A 15,688-nucleotide genomic window follows, 5' to 3' on the forward strand; every position below is an offset into this window, starting at 1 on the left:
ACACTTAATGGTGTAATTGAGCTCAAGCCGCTGGTTGCTGAGCCAAGTGGACACTGTAGATAGGAGGTGTGTTTTTGGGGAGACCATGCATGTTCCCTGTAATGTCCCTGGCACCATGGAGCGGTGCCCTGAGGGCTCAAAGTGCTGCGGGTAGGACAGGTAGGAGGCACGGTCAGGGCTGTGAACGGTCGGGATATCTTTCAGAAAGAGCTTGAGACCCAGAGCAGTGAAAGTGGGATGTATCTCCATGGTGATAGCATGCAGGGTCATGACCTTAGGGAGGCATTAGGAGAAAGAAACTTTTGCTCTGAGCTGGATAGGACGGAGGGGGTTACCAGCTGGAAATGCTGGAGAAACACATCTTCACTTTGCACAGTCACAAGGTGACAGTGAGCCACAAGGATGGCACTGGGCAGAAGACGGTGAAGTGGGGTAACAGAGGAGGTAGGTAATCTTAAGGATGGGGAGTCATCTGAGAGCAAACTCCAAGAACTTGCTTGGTTTGGGCAGTAAAATGAGCCCTGACAGGGAGGTGGTGTAATTAATTTTTATTGTCAGGGAAATAAACTTTGGGGATAGGGAAAAGCTGTTTAAGCTGCTGGATCAATGTTGGCATGAAAACAAACGGATAAAAGCTGTTCAGGAATAAATGTTAGGCTGAAAATTAGAAGTTTTTTAACTATTGGAGGAACTCAGTTCTGCAGCAGGTATCGGATACGGAGACTGAGGAGGAGAATTGTCAGTATGTTGGGGTCCATCGCTGTGATTGGGGTTCTTGGACGTGATGCTTGTAATGGAGGGCCTGAGCTAGTGATCTGTAAAGGAAACACCTTTCCCATCCGCCTCTGTATGTGGTGGTGGGTTATCACGACTGCGTCGTGTCCAAGTAGGAAAGGGGAGACTGTCCCTTGCTGTCACGGTTTTAAAAGCATCTGGATGGGAATATGTGCTGAACCAAACCGCTTCTTCCCCAGGATGGAGAATTTGTGTAGTCAAGTGAAGTTTTAACCTTTGCTTTACATTTAATCTGTGAATGTCTCTGCTGTTATGGTCACTTATGACACTTATTTTTATGTTTGTTTTTCTTCCTAGGTATTTTTATGGCCTCTGTCACAGTGGTATCTCAGTGTCTCCCAGGCATTTATGGATTTATCCTGAGAACGTTCCTGTAAGGTAGGGAAACATTATCACCTTTATTTTACAGACTGGGAACTGAGGCACAGGGAGATAAAGGTTGCAGGAGGAGTCTGTAGCATAGCCAGCAGTCAAACGCTGATTGCCAGCAACTTCTTTATTGTCCTAATCCCAAACCCAGCTACCTGTCTTCGGCTTTTTTCTTTGTCTTTACTTTTTTTTTTTCTTTTTTTTTTCTTCTTTCTTTTTCCCTTTTCTGGTCTGAGTTTTAGTAGAAACAATCTGCAAGGGGCTGGGAGGACCTGTGGAAAATATGATTAGGGTTACTGGTGTCCTTTTTTTAACATTGTTACTTACGAGTTGAAATGCCTTTCTAAAAATATCAGCAGATCTGTTTATGTTAAATGATTAACATGTTTAGACTTTCAACAGATAAGCTGTCATGCTTTTTTGAGTCAGTAACTCCTTTATCCTACCTGTCTAGGCTTGTGGCTGTTGAATTCTTTCCCTGCCTAAGCTAATGCCATCCCAATCACCTAAAGCAATGCCAAGAATTTCATCATCCATGCAAAGATCTGATTCATGTCAAGACAGGTGTAAAGTTTCTCAAGCACACTTATGTATAATTACTGTTTAACTTTATTTTTCAAAGGTCTTTTCCAAGCCAGCTAAAATGTTCAGCTTTGAGCTCCCAGATTCTCCCAGAAATTGGATTTCAGTGCCTGATTAGTGATGCTGATCCCTTTCAAAAGTATTGCAAAGTTCCTGATGCATGTGTGCACACTGAATTACAATTTACATCATAAAATCAAATATCATAACAGCTTTTTTTCCCCCTTTAACTAAGGAATTTTTAAGATAGGTCTCCCTTGAGCCCTTCTTTCCCTTCAAGTTGGTAAAGTGTGACTTTTACTACTTAAGGAGTTTTCTTAGAGCTGCGGCAACATTATAAATTATGAAGACACCAGCAAGCTCTGACAATTAAATATTTTTATTGTATATTAAAATAAGCAACATTATTAAAATGATAACATTGCAAAGAAATATTTAATGCCATCTTTGCAATTTCACAATCTGTAAAATACACACATTGGATTACATCTATACTCTTTATTAATGTATATTACGTGTCTTTGTGTCCCCAAGAATGAAGCCCTAATGACTCATGAACTCTCTCAAAGTGTACTAAATAAGATTAAAGAGCTGGCCAGTGACCTTAACAGTCAATTAGGCTATGCATTACTCAGCCCAGTATTTGTGGAGTGTAGAAGGGAAGCAAAAACTCATTAGCTAAGATGCTGATGCTTGAAACAAACAAGATTTCTTTAAAACCAGGAACTGGTCTTGTCTCTTAAGTGGAGATCGAAGCACTTACGGTAGGTATGTCTTTGTGTATGTGTGTTTGAAAGTACTGCTGGTGTGGTCCTGGGGAGTGGAGAAAAGCCTGCTAGTGAGCTTTTGGGCTCAAAGCCTTTTGGAATAGATCCTGCCAGGCATAGATGGTGTTGGGTCGGGCAGTGGCAGGTGCAGTAGGAGATGGTGCTTAGGTTTTGGGATGTGCCATCCGAGAGGTTATGCAAAGACAGCACAAATGGGAGGGCTGGTTTCAGAAACGTCGTGTTTCACAGAAACAGCAGGGCAGGGAGGAATGTCTTGGTGTGGCGTATCGCATGCTTGGTTTTCCTCAAATGTGGGCCCAGGGTTGGCAAGATTGCCTTTGGATGCATGCAGGAGTGTGAACAGAAAGGCTGTGGGCTGCTGTGCCCACTAAAGAGCAGAGTTTGAAGACTGCATCCCCGTCTTCCACAGCTCAGGAGAGGGGAGATGAAGGGGTGCTGAGTACTCAGAGGTACGGCCTTGTCAGATCCCCTGTTCCCCACCAGCTCCCCCACCCCTTGCAGGCTCACCTGGCCCATGGAGTCGTCAACGTGAAACCAGGCTGGCAATGGGCAGCAGGGCTGAGTGCATCCCAGTGATGGGTTAACTCGGTGAGATGCAAACCCGGACAGTACCTGAATTACAGGAGAGTCTCTTGTCACCTTTAGGATGACATTTCTTAACTAATCATCTGCATGTAGTTTTATATTGCCGGAAGCATCTCAGAGCAGTCCTAGGTTGGAGACAGCCACCCCCCTGGGAGGGCGCTACATGGTGACAAAACTGAACCAAGAGCAGTGACAACATTACACGGGCGCTGAGCTGGCAGCTTGGTCACGCTGCTCCTCAGCAAAACAGTGGTCCTTGAGGGCTTCTCAGTTTTATAGCGCTTCTGTGCAGTTATGTATGCTTTCAGCTGACCCGAGAAGTTCTTCTATCATTCTTAAAACATTATAATTATGAAGACACCAGCAAGCTCTGACAATTAAATATTTTTATTGTATATTAAAATAAGCAACATTATTAAAATGATAACATTGCAAAGAAATATTTAATGCCATCTTTGCAATTTCACAATCTGTAAAATACACACATTGGATTACATCTATACTCTTTATTAATGTATATTATGTGTCTTTGTGTCCCCAAGAATGAAGCCCTAATGACTCATGAACTCTCTCAAAGTGTACTAAATAAGATTAAAGAGCTGGCCAGTGACCTTAACAGTCAATTAGGCTATGCATTACTCAGCCCAGTATTTGTGGAGTGTAGAAGGGAAGCAAAAACTCATTAGCTAAGATGCTGATGCTTGAAACAAACAAGATTTCTTTAAAACCAGGAACTGGTCTTGTCTCTTAAGTGGAGATCGAAGCACTTACGGTAGGTATGTCTTTGTGTATGTGTGTTTGAAAGTACTGCTGGTGTGGTCCTGGGGAGTGGAGAAAAGCCTGCTAGTGAGCTTTTGGGCTCAAAGCCTTTTGGAATAGATCCTGCCAGGCATAGATGGTGTTGGGTCGGGCAGTGGCAGGTGCAGTAGGAGATGGTGCTTAGGTTTTGGGATGTGCCATCCGAGAGGTTATGCAAAGACAGCACAAATGGGAGGGCTGGTTTCAGAAACGTCGTGTTTCACAGAAACAGCAGGGCAGGGAGGAATGTCTTGGTGTGGCGTATCGCATGCTTGGTTTTCCTCAAATGTGGGCCCAGGGTTGGCAAGATTGCCTTTGGATGCATGCAGGAGTGTGAACAGAAAGGCTGTGGGCTGCTGTGCCCACTAAAGAGCAGAGTTTGAAGACTGCATCCCCGTCTTCCACAGCTCAGGAGAGGGGAGATGAAGGGGTGCTGAGTACTCAGAGGTACGGCCTTGTCAGATCCCCTGTTCCCCACCAGCTCCCCCACCCCTTGCAGGCTCACCTGGCCCATGGAGTCGTCAACGTGAAACCAGGCTGGCAATGGGCAGCAGGGCTGAGTGCATCCCAGTGATGGGTTAACTCGGTGAGATGCAAACCCGGACAGTACCTGAATTACAGGAGAGTCTCTTGTCACCTTTAGGATGACATTTCTTAACTAATCATCTGCATGTAGTTTTATATTGCCGGAAGCATCTCAGAGCAGTCCTAGGTTGGAGACAGCCACCCCCCTGGGAGGGCGCTACATGGTGACAAAACTGAACCAAGAGCAGTGACAACATTACACGGGCGCTGAGCTGGCAGCTTGGTCACGCTGCTCCTCAGCAAAACAGTGGTCCTTGAGGGCTTCTGAGTTTTATAGCGCTTCTGTGCAGTTATGTATGCTTTCAGCTGACCCGAGAAGTTCTTCTATCATTCTTAATGTAAATTCAGGTTTTAGGAAATAAAAGATGACAGACTCAGTCCATACAAAATATGGCTGAAAGTACAGTTTGAGTGGCATGCAATAGTATCTTTTAAAGTAAATCAATTTTTTTTGAACATAAATTGGGCAGAATCTCCCTGATCTAGGTCATAGTTTATCTGTAGGGTTTTATTTTAAAATAATTTCCTTAATAAAGTCCATCTGATTAGGGGGGGAGGGCAGGGGAACCTGGGAAAAAAGTGTACTTTTGCTGTTCAGATGAATGGGAGAAGAAAGAAAAGGAGGCCTTTTCAATCATGTCAGGCTGAATCTAAAGCATCAAGGAATGATGTTACAGGAGAACCCCTGAAGATAAACTGTAACCTAGATTAGCAGAATACAGATTAAGTTTTCTGGAGTTTGGAAACTGCAGTGCATCCTGAAGCAGTCTTTTGACATTCATTTAAACTAAAGTTGTTGTATGGTTGCTCTTTCAGGGATATACAAAAATACCTAGTTTCCATTTGAATGTTACAGTCCTGAAGTTAATAACTTTAATTAAGTGAAGACTGCTTGAAAAGGTTAAAAAACCCAAACTCAGGATTTTCCATTTGAACTGGTTATTGCTAAAGAAATATTATATATCTATGTGATTATGGTTTGGGGGATTTTTATACATGCTATGTGTACCACTGAAAGCTGGACACTGGAATCGCAGTTAAAACTGAGACTTCTGCATGATTAGTTTTCTTCATTCTGACTTTAAAGTATAAAGCAGTTGTCATCAGGTGACACTGCCCTCTTATAATTCTTTAAATATTTTTATTTTTAAATTTATTTGCATTTTGGAAAATGTGTTGTGATACCATGTTCTAATTTAAGGGGTGTTTTCTGTAATATAGGTTATGTACTTCTACAAAATGTTGGCACAAAGCTTATGTGATTCAAAGTGATTTGATTGTGTGTTAATGCCACGTTGGCTGGAACATACTAATACTTAATGCAAAACAGCGAGTTACCCATTACTTTTCACTGTAATATAGTGAACAGTATTTTCTGGCTGTATTTAAATGACAGCCTCGAAAGGGCATTGGCTGAATTCGTTGGCGTAGCTCAGCATTCTTTATGTACGGCTATATTTTTTTTATTTTTTGGACTTAAGAGTCTTTACAGGCTCTTTTATCTTACAAATGAGTGGAGTGCTTTAATATATTGGAGCCCAAAGGGCATGACTGCTGGCCATTTACCTGGCTTCACGTGGTGTGTGTTGGAGAATGCATGTGGAGAGGGAAGGGTGGGGTTTAAAGCTCCAAATTCGGACTAGTAAAATTCCCTTCTGCTTTGAAGGTGTATGCTTTAGCTGTCTACAGGGATATATGTTTTCAAAAGTGTATTTATGAAAAAGAGCGTCAGCAGAAGCTGGAGATGTTACAAGATTTAACCATATTTGCAAAATAGAATATGAGCTTTAGCCCTCTGGTCTTTTTCATTTCCTTTGCTATTATATAATCAGTATATTGGTAGGTGGCTTTTGTTTTGTCACTTTACCTATTTAACTAATTTAGCTATCCGAGGGTTATGCAATAAAGGTAGAATCACCATAACTGGCATCGTAACTTTGTCATCCCACGGAGTCAGCACTTGCTCGTGCTCTGGCGCAATGGCTTTGAATAGCTGCCACCCCGTGCGTGTGTTTTCTAAACCTGAGACAAGTGCTAAACTCATTAAAAATACATGCTACATAAGTTAATGTGCATAAGGAGTTTTGGTACTAAGATCTCCTTTGAGGATACGTTTAACTCTAATTAACTCGGTTTCGTTCTATCTACTATCAGCATAGGCTTGGCTGAAACCAGCCAGTATTGGTTAGACTTCTGGTTTGAAGTAGAGTCCGACGGGATGGCGGATTAAAAGTCGCGCAGTTGTGACTGTGTGGGGTTCCTGGTGCCTGTGCCAGCTCCCGGGGCTGTGCCAAGCGTGAGCACCGGCTGTGCCGTTCCTGGGGGCAGTGCCACACCGAGCGGATACGCATCCTGTCGTACTCTCAGGCAAATTCTGGATTTCTAAAGAGGCCCGAAATAATGAGGTTTGCCGAGCTGTGATTGAACAATTGCGTGACACCAAACTCCTCTGACTAAAACAGAATCTGAATTTTTCCACTAATAGAATAAGGAACAGCAGCAGACGCTATCAGTATTTCACTGGTGTGGCTTTTCTCTCTGCTCATACCTTCTTTCTATTCATCATTAACTCAAGGATGATTTCCAAGGATTCTGCTAATTATGATCTGTTTTTCAGGGGAGGCAGGCAGCAAGACAGGGATTGCTGATGGTTGCATTTGTAGTAAGAACAAGTACAAGCATACATGGATTGGAAATATTGGGTGGGTTTTTTTTGGCCTGACAGTGTTGGAAATCAAACTTTGTTGTTATGTCCAGTAAAGCAGGTTTCACCGAAAGCTGGTTGTAGTATTTTGTGAGAGAAGGTTTTCACTGTATCACTCTGGAAGAAAATACTCACGGATCCATATTCAAGAGTAGACCGCTGTATTTTGCGTAACTGGAAGAATGTATGGATTTGTTGCATTTTCATCATAGCTAGCAAAAGAAAACTATTTTTTTCCCTTCTTTTTGACTAGTACTAGGGTTTTAGTCTTGCAAAAGGATTTTCTGGGTAGAAACATCAGGTAAAATGGATTCTGGATTTAAACACGGGGGGCAGGGGGGAGAACCACCACCCAGCAGTTTTTGAGTGTTCATCATTTCCTTAAAATTGGACCTTTTAAAGTATTTCAGGTTGGGTACACTAGAAATTGAGGCATTCGAATCACTAACTGCTTTTGAGAATGACAGCCAGAATCTCTCCATTAACGTTGCATCTTCTGCCTAGGGGATCACAGAGCAGAGACTGATGCGTCTTTGAGGATGGAAATGGAGCAGTTTAAGAAGTTACTGTGCTTCAGCTGAGATGTGGTAACAGCACACAACCATGTCTAGTTCATTTTGCTGAAACACAAAATAGAAATCACAGAGGATGATCTAAGGCTGTCTGTTTTGCTTTGCATAGGAGCAGACTAGCTATGCTCCTGTATAATAAGTTGCCATGTCTCAGCTATGAGGATGGTAATTTCCAGTTGATGAAAGGTAAATTATAGCTAGAACAGGTGGGTGCATTAGAATTGTAATGTGCTTCAAGATACCTGTCTCTGTTCACAGAGGAGTGGGACTTGCTGTGCTGGTTTGGACCAGTGGTCATTCTAATTTGGTACCCTACCCCTGGCAATGATCAGTGCTAGATAACTGAGGCAATGTACATGAAATCATGCATTTGTTTATCAAATGTTTTATCTGCTGGGGAAGTGTTGGCTTTTTTTTTAATGTATCAAACCAAAACAGGCCGGTTTAGTCACTGAAAGAGTCCCTTCTAAAATGCAGTTAAATTTCTCTTTAAATCTTTCTTTGCAGACAAGGAGTTTATTGACATTTCTTAATATTTTCCCTTCAGACATCTCAGCTGAGGGTTGGTCTAAGCCATATACAGTCTTTAATCTGGCTTGGTTTTGTTTTGTTCTTTTTTTTTAAATGTTCTTCTGCATCTCCAAAAAGTCAGAGTCATGGTAGATGAATAGTCTGGGGGTTTTTTTGCTAACATTATAGCTGAAAGATAAAATAGTAAATGGGTTTCATGTAGTTATTGTATTGCTTGAGTGTGTCTTCACATTAATTAAAATTAATTTAAACAAGGTGATAGGAGTAAAGTGCAGAGTAGGAAAAGAATAGATCAGAAAAAGCAGATAAGATAGGTGTATTCAAATAGTTAGAGCCTGATGAAATTTGCCCTAGGGTACATCAGCAACTAGCCAAGCAACCTTTGAACCATTTACAATTATCTTTTAGAAATCATGAATAGCAAGAGAGGTCCTGGAGGACTGAAAAGGGCAAATGCAGTATCTGCCTTTGAAAAAGGGAGATCCAGGGAATTACAAACTAGTTAGTCTAACTGCAACGCGTAGAGAATTGGAACAAAATTTTTAATCAGTTTCTAGGAATTTGGAGGATAAGATGATGATAAGGACTGGGGGGAGCAGTACCTGTGATGTTACCTTGACTTCAGTAACTTTTAACATAACCTTTTGTGGCATTTCTGTGGAATAGGGAAATATATGTATTTAATTATACGGTAAACAAATAACTGTTTAAAGACTGTGTTTGAAGAGTAGTTACCTATAACTTGCTGTGAAAATCAGGGGAAGAAGGGGGGTGGCACGAGGAATCGTGTGAATACAGCCCTGTTTGTCTTGGGCTGAGCTTTATTTGCTGTTCTCTTTACTGTTGTGGACAAGGGAATACTTACTAAATCTGCAAGTAAGCCCAAACTGAGAGGGGCTCAAGCATTTGAAGCATAGTTCAGAATTAAATGGCTATGGTAGATTGAAAAAACATTTGGAAATCTGCAGCATATAACTTACTGAGCTGAAATGAGGAAATACAAAATGGTGAGGACGTGGCTAGGCTGCACAGCCGTGGAAGAGCGCTTTGAGACATGTGCTGGATCACCATCTATGCACAAGCTAACAGTTGCAGAGAGGACGACCTCCGTCTGGAGTGTATTAAGAGGACTGTAATTAAAGGTAATGGTTCTGCCATGGTCAGTGCTGCTTAGGCCCTAGACATGGAGCTGTGTCCAGCTGCAAGGATGGTACATCAGGGAGCATGGGTTGGCTGAGGGCATGCCCAGATTTGGCTGGGGCCTGGAGGACAGATGAGATGTGGAGGTTATTGGAACTGGGTCCGATCAGCCTGTGGATGAGGAGACCGAGCGATCGGTTGCTGTCTCGACCAAGGGATGGACAAGAGGTCCTCCCAGTTTATGGCAAAGCTATAACTTGGATCCCACTGGTGACCACAAGTATGAGAGAGGCATCGACAAGTCAAGAAAGATGCCAAAAACTGGAGCAAATCAGACAGAGGACTGGGTGGCTGGCTGGGGACTGGAGCAGGAGATGTACAAGCGAGGGCCAAGGGATCAGTGCTTCCCAAGCCCAGGGGAGGGAGGGGTCTGACCATGGTCACCCACCCCGAGCAGGTTGGTGGGGTGACAGTGTCCGGCTCTTCTGGGGGGAGCACAGGGAAGGGAAAAGAGGCCAGCAAGGGAAGTTCCAAAAGTTCAACTTGAGAGTGGAAGAGCACTGGAACAAGGGTCCAAAGAGCTTGTGGCACTTCCATCTTTGGAGGTACTCGAAAACCAACTGGGCAAGGCTTTGGACAACATGGTCTGATTTCAGAGTTAGCCCTGCTTTGAGCAAGGGTTTGGACTAGAGACCTGCAGAGGTCCCTTCCCACCTGCTTTATTCTGAAGTTCAATGGACTATTTCCATCCTCCTTTTCTTTAGAGGATGAAATTTTTGAATGATAGGTCTCTCAGGTCAGTGGCAGTGCTCCCCCAGGTAATGTTAATCAATGGTTCAGAAGGGCCAGGTATTACTGAGATTGCTTCCCTTTGAGTAGTGTCTCTTAATAACATAAAAACGTTTGTTTTCTCAATCAGGCTTCAAGAGGAAACACTGTAATCAAATGTTTAAATTTCTTCAGTGCTTCAGCATTTTCTTTTGTTAGAAGCACCAGCGTGTTTTCCAGGATACAGGTGTTTAAATTCATAGCCTTTAAGAAACCTTTGCATCAAGCACATGGATTGGATTGGGTGCTTGAAGGAGACTGTTGCCTTGTAATATAATAAACACGTACCTAATCAGAGAACCTGATTATTTCCCATCACAATAAATAGAAAACATGTGATCAGTGACTTCAGCATCTATTTCTTCTTAATGTTTTGCAAAAGTAATAGCTATGAGCCTGTAATAGTGATACGCAATCTCTAACATGCAGTGGTTAAATATTAATATACATTGGCTGTGTTTAAAGATCAAGAACGGCTCTTATGTAATGAAATGTTAACTCTCTCTTAAGCTCCATCAAGTTTTGTAAGGTGACTTCTAGAAGGGGAGTGTGTTGCCATTCTGAGTGGCGGTCTGTTGCATGAACCTTAGCAACAATTCAACGCAATTGTTTTTCTGGGTTAGAATATTGAGAAATCGACACTAAGGTTTCTGTCGAGGTCTGATTTAATCACTTAAAAACATAGCCAGGCTGCTTGACAGGTGACCACATAAAGCATTCCCAAAGACTAATGGTCTGTCTTGCTCATCTGTCCCCATTTCCTTAATCATGCTGATAGGGTTTTTTGTTTTGGTTTTGGTTTTGAACCAGTGCCATTAAGCTGTCAAGGCCACATTGTTCAGAGGTGCAGCAGTCGAGGGGTTATTTCCCATGATAGCTGTGACAGTCTGTAGGGTCACGTAGTTATGGAGCTGCTCCATCCTCCCTGTTGGGACAGTCTCTCCTGACACTTACGCAGTGGCACGGAGACTTTAGGCCATATGTGTAATCTCGGTTAATTGTGTTAGATATTTGTTCTCCTCGTGTAACATTTGTTGAAGTCTTGTAAATGAAGTTGCTACAGTGTGAAGTTTTGTGGTGTCCAAGTTTGAAATGATCCCCGTTATCTTGTTGACTTTCTTCCAAGCTGTTTCTTGTGGTGGTTCTGCTTTGCCAGACAGCATGCAGGAGTGGCGAGCGGGGCTTTCTCCTGAGTTTTACTTGATAGTCATTAACTCCAGATGGCAAATACCATTTTATGCTGCTGTTAAAGGTATTTTGTTCAAATGAAGTTCTGTTTCACATGCAGTGTGGTTGAGTTTTTCTGGGAGTTTCAATTTATCTGTTTATCTCAGGAGCACGAATTATTGGCATTGCTGGAGTTGGAGACCCTAACACAATGAAGAAGGCTGATACAACGTATGCTACAGATGTTATGACAAGAACGTCATATCTTTTGCTGGATAGCAGAGTGACTGATTGGCTGTAGACATTCCTGACACTGCCTGACAGAAAGGGTTATTTTATCTGAAAACAGTGCAGTTACAGATGAGAGAGCTCCTGAAAAACATCACTCACTTTTACTAGCGACATCCATCACTTCCTAATTATGGGTGCTTTCAGGTGGAGAAACAAGTTCTTTCCATTGCTCCTCTGGAGCTTTTCTTGTCACTGCGGCAGCAGCGTAGGGTTAAAGTCAGTCCTTTATCCAGGGGCAGAGGGACCTGTGGATTAAATTAACGCACATTGGTGTCTGTATGTGTTAGATGGGTATCACGCTGTTACAGGAACGGCAATGGCCAGTGACTGTGGAGAATGAATAGCTCTTTGTAGCTTAACCACCTACTTCGAAGCACAGAAGATCTGTTAAACTTTTTTGTTTGAAAGTTGGCAGTTTTCATTGTCCTTTGAAAAGCTGAATCGGGTCAGAGCAAGTCATGAGAGTCCAGTGAAGAGAAAAACCCATGATACCTGTTCAGAAACAGGAAAGAATCTCTGAATCTCAGTTTTCCAACACGTGCTTATTTTTGGCAGCAGGAGCGTGGCTCCCTTGGGTGGTCCAGGAGCTCTTGCCCCTCTGGATGTCCCTGGAGAGCTGCCATGGCACCTTCTTCCCCAGCCCCTGCCGGCTGCTAACTCCTGCTGCCTCCAAGTATGGGAGAGGGCAGGGTCTTCCCGCACCTTCTGGCCTGGCAGAGGGGCTCCTGGCAGAGCTGCCTGCTCGCCACGGGGGCTGGGCTAGGGCCACCGCCAGGACAGAAACTCAAGTGGGATTTTTCCAAAATGCTGAATTGGCCTAACTTTTTCCCGCTGAATTTGTTGGTCCTGGTGCCATACTTTACACTTTTTCAGAAAGCCATATAGATTTTTTGGAAAGCCATATACGTTTTCAATGCAGTCCCTAGCACTGCCTAGAGATCCGGTGCTGATTCCAAACCCTCTGCTGCTTCCTGGCATCAGAGCAGATGTTGCAGCTGTGTCCATTATACAATGGCCTAACTGATCGGAAATTGTCATATCTGTGGGAGCCCTTTGCACGGCTGGGTATCTTAAACTCTGGTTTGCTTCAGCCCACCTTCTGTGTGGGGCTTGGATTTTCAGCAGGGCTCTTAAGAAATGTATTTTCCTTTGCGATGCTAAATAATTCTCTTCTCATAGTCTTACAGCAAGAGCAGGGCAGGAGATTTACTTTCTCTGTGTGCTACTGTTTACATATGGATAAAAATAACAGTTGGTTGAAGTATTGTTTGTTTTTATGTATAGATGTGCTGTGTGCTCCACCCATGAGCGTGCCTCTCTGCCTAGGTCGCTTTGTATTCATTTTGTGTGGCCCGTTGATCAGACCACAGGTATGGAGGCACTGAGGATACTATGGCGATACGGTCAGCGTAGGTGCCTGTGTGCATGGTGTGGTCAGGGAGGAATAAATGAGCATTTTCAAAATTGTTGTTTAATTCCAATGACTTTGCAGATGGCGAAGTATTTACAGTTGCTGAAATGATCTGTGCTGCCCTGTGCTGCCTCTTCTCTTTGAAGAGTAGGTGCCTTGCAGCCCTTCCCAGGCTGCTGGTAACAGCAGTAATTAAACACGCCTGGTAATGACAACAGACCTGGTGCACCTTCTGCTGCCGAGGACACTGATGTCCTGAGGTCGGGAGCGCCCATTGCTGTTTCATATGAGCCCTCAATTTAAATGCAGGCTCAAGGTTAAAACCACAGTCCTTAGATAAGGTGGGAGTGGATGTTCCCCCAGTACATCCCTGGCTTCCTCCTGGGAAGTGGAAGTAGGACGGCCATTGTCCTGTTGAACTGAGTTGGTATTTTATTGTTTCACTTTTGTCCTTAATTTTGTACTGCTGTAGCAGGGCCTCTTTGCAAGAAGGTCCAAAGGTATCATCTGTTACTTCAGATACAAAGAGGGAGTGCAAATGAGGTGAAAGTAGTTTAAAACAAAAAGTGTGGGCTTGGTGATGCTGTGGTCCCCAGACTTGCCAAAGCTTCAGTGGCCATACACTCCAAGCGATGGTTGTGGATGAGCATCACCCATGGGTTGGGCTTCAGAGTGCTGGAAACGGCTCTGGACATCTAACACATTGAGTAAAAACCCCAAATGTTATCGAAGCCCTAGAGAAGGAAGTCAGTTGTGCTGATGGCTAAGTTTATCTTTTCCTGAAAGTGTGAGTCAAAGCTTAATTTACTGGGGGGATGGGGGGTGGGGAACGGGGACACGACACCCAAAAAACCCCCACCCCAAAACCTGAAATACCCCATGCCCACTTTTCTGAGGTCTGGAAGAGTGAAATGGACCATTATCCATCAACTCCCCAAAGACTAATTTGTGGGGAAGGTGGTGCCAGAGCAGAGGCTTTTGCAGGGGAAGTGTGGGAGAGCCCATCTGTCAATATTGTTCTTGCTGCTTTTCCAATGCTTTTACAAATTGATGGTCTGGGAGTTGTCTCTGCTGCAGGTAAAGCCGGTTTCAGGCCCTTGTGTACTGATATTTTATTGAAGTGAAGACATGAACGCTCCAGGGGAAAATGGCATTGTGAGATAAAGGGCTCTGATACATGCATATAGCTTAAATGTCATCTTACAAAAGAAGAGATAAAGCAGATGTTAATTGTAAAATGGTACTTCATGTACATTTTTTTCTTATTAAAGTTATTTCATTTAATTCAGCATATCTGAACACATACAACTGCTGTGTTTATCCATCCTAAAAATGTTTCTTTGAAACAGTTTTGTGATTATGCAAATACATAGTTTTAATAGAAGAGAGACTAGATTTAGTAGTCTCTGATTAGAGAGAATATTTTCTTCCAAGATTAAGAGTCTGAAGGAACAGTTGATTTTATCATTTTTTTGAAGGAGAGAATTGCAGGTACACATTTTCTTCAAGCATTAGATAAGCGGTCTGACTGGAATAGCAGTTTTAATCTGTTTTAATGATGTTTTTCCAATATGAAAGGGGCCAAGAGATGCATAAGTCTAAAGGTCTACTGGTAATTGTGGAAGTGATGGGAGTTGTTTACAGAACATACAGTGACTGGATGGTTGCTTCGCACTAAGAGCATATACACGACCTTTGTTCTTGGTTTAAAGTATAATTAAGGAATACGTGCCTCTGTGTATTTAAAACCAATAAAACCATCTCATTTGCAGACTGTGAGGTATTTAAGGATGGCAGATACGGATGAAGCATTTCGGCAAGTGCTGGTGTTAACTGTTTTGTTATTTACTGATGTTGTGATGCCTTTCTCCAATGCAGCTATAATGAGGTCAATTCAAATCTTTTATTAAGCATTACTCACGAGTGAGGTAATAGCTTGTTATGTATATAGGTAAAACCCTCATATTTTTCAGGTGATCCCAAAGAAAAAACTAAGAAATCCTGGCCTGGTCTGCCTTGTGCCTACAGCGCATGCGAAGACTTTTGCAGACTTGTTATGGAGATATTAAATAGGCTTTGCTTTTTGTCTTCCTCTGCTAGTAAGGCTATGTGCTTTCAACACGTATCCAGCTGTAGAAACCTCAGAGAGGAAAAACTGTAGGCAATTCACTTCTGAAATCCTTGAAGACTAACTCTTAATTCTTTGTATTGTTCCTTAATGCCTGGTATTTCTGAGGCTGTCAGGGTTAATGCTGGTCACTTTGTGACAGACCTTTCTTGATCTGTTGGTTCAAAATGTTACAGCGGAAGCTTTTTGCTGCTCTGGCTGCTCTTGCAGCCCCCTTCTTACGGGTGGGAAATGGAGAAAAATGTGTGACACGTGGCAGTGGCAGGTTTAAAGGAGCAGCTGGAAGCTGCTTGGAGGTTTTGAAAGTGAAAATCTCGTGTGCTAGATGCCTTTCACAAAGCTGTGCTGTTAGTCTGGGATCCGGAGGAGAGACGTGCTTTCATTACGCCCAGGGCAGACGTGAAAACCGCTGGC

The 15,688-nt window shown here is 43.0% G+C and overlaps 1 protein-coding gene across 1 annotated transcript in view; it reads left to right on the plus strand.

Annotated features, from left to right (window-relative positions):
• The first annotated feature begins 1,092 nt into the window (after positions 1-1,092).
• PTPRF (protein tyrosine phosphatase, receptor type F) overlaps positions 1,093-15,688 on the plus strand; it is a 307,937-nt gene continuing 293,341 nt past the window's right edge. The window contains exon 1 of the mRNA XM_009287280.1: positions 1,093-1,173. The gene's annotated coding sequence lies outside the window, so the exon portion shown is untranslated. The remainder of the gene's footprint in view (positions 1,174-15,688) is intronic.

This window comes from Aptenodytes forsteri, unplaced genomic scaffold (assembly GCF_000699145.1).
Source record: "Aptenodytes forsteri isolate BGI_AS27 unplaced genomic scaffold, ASM69914v1 Scaffold119, whole genome shotgun sequence".
Lineage (NCBI taxonomy): Eukaryota > Metazoa > Chordata > Aves > Sphenisciformes > Spheniscidae > Aptenodytes > Aptenodytes forsteri.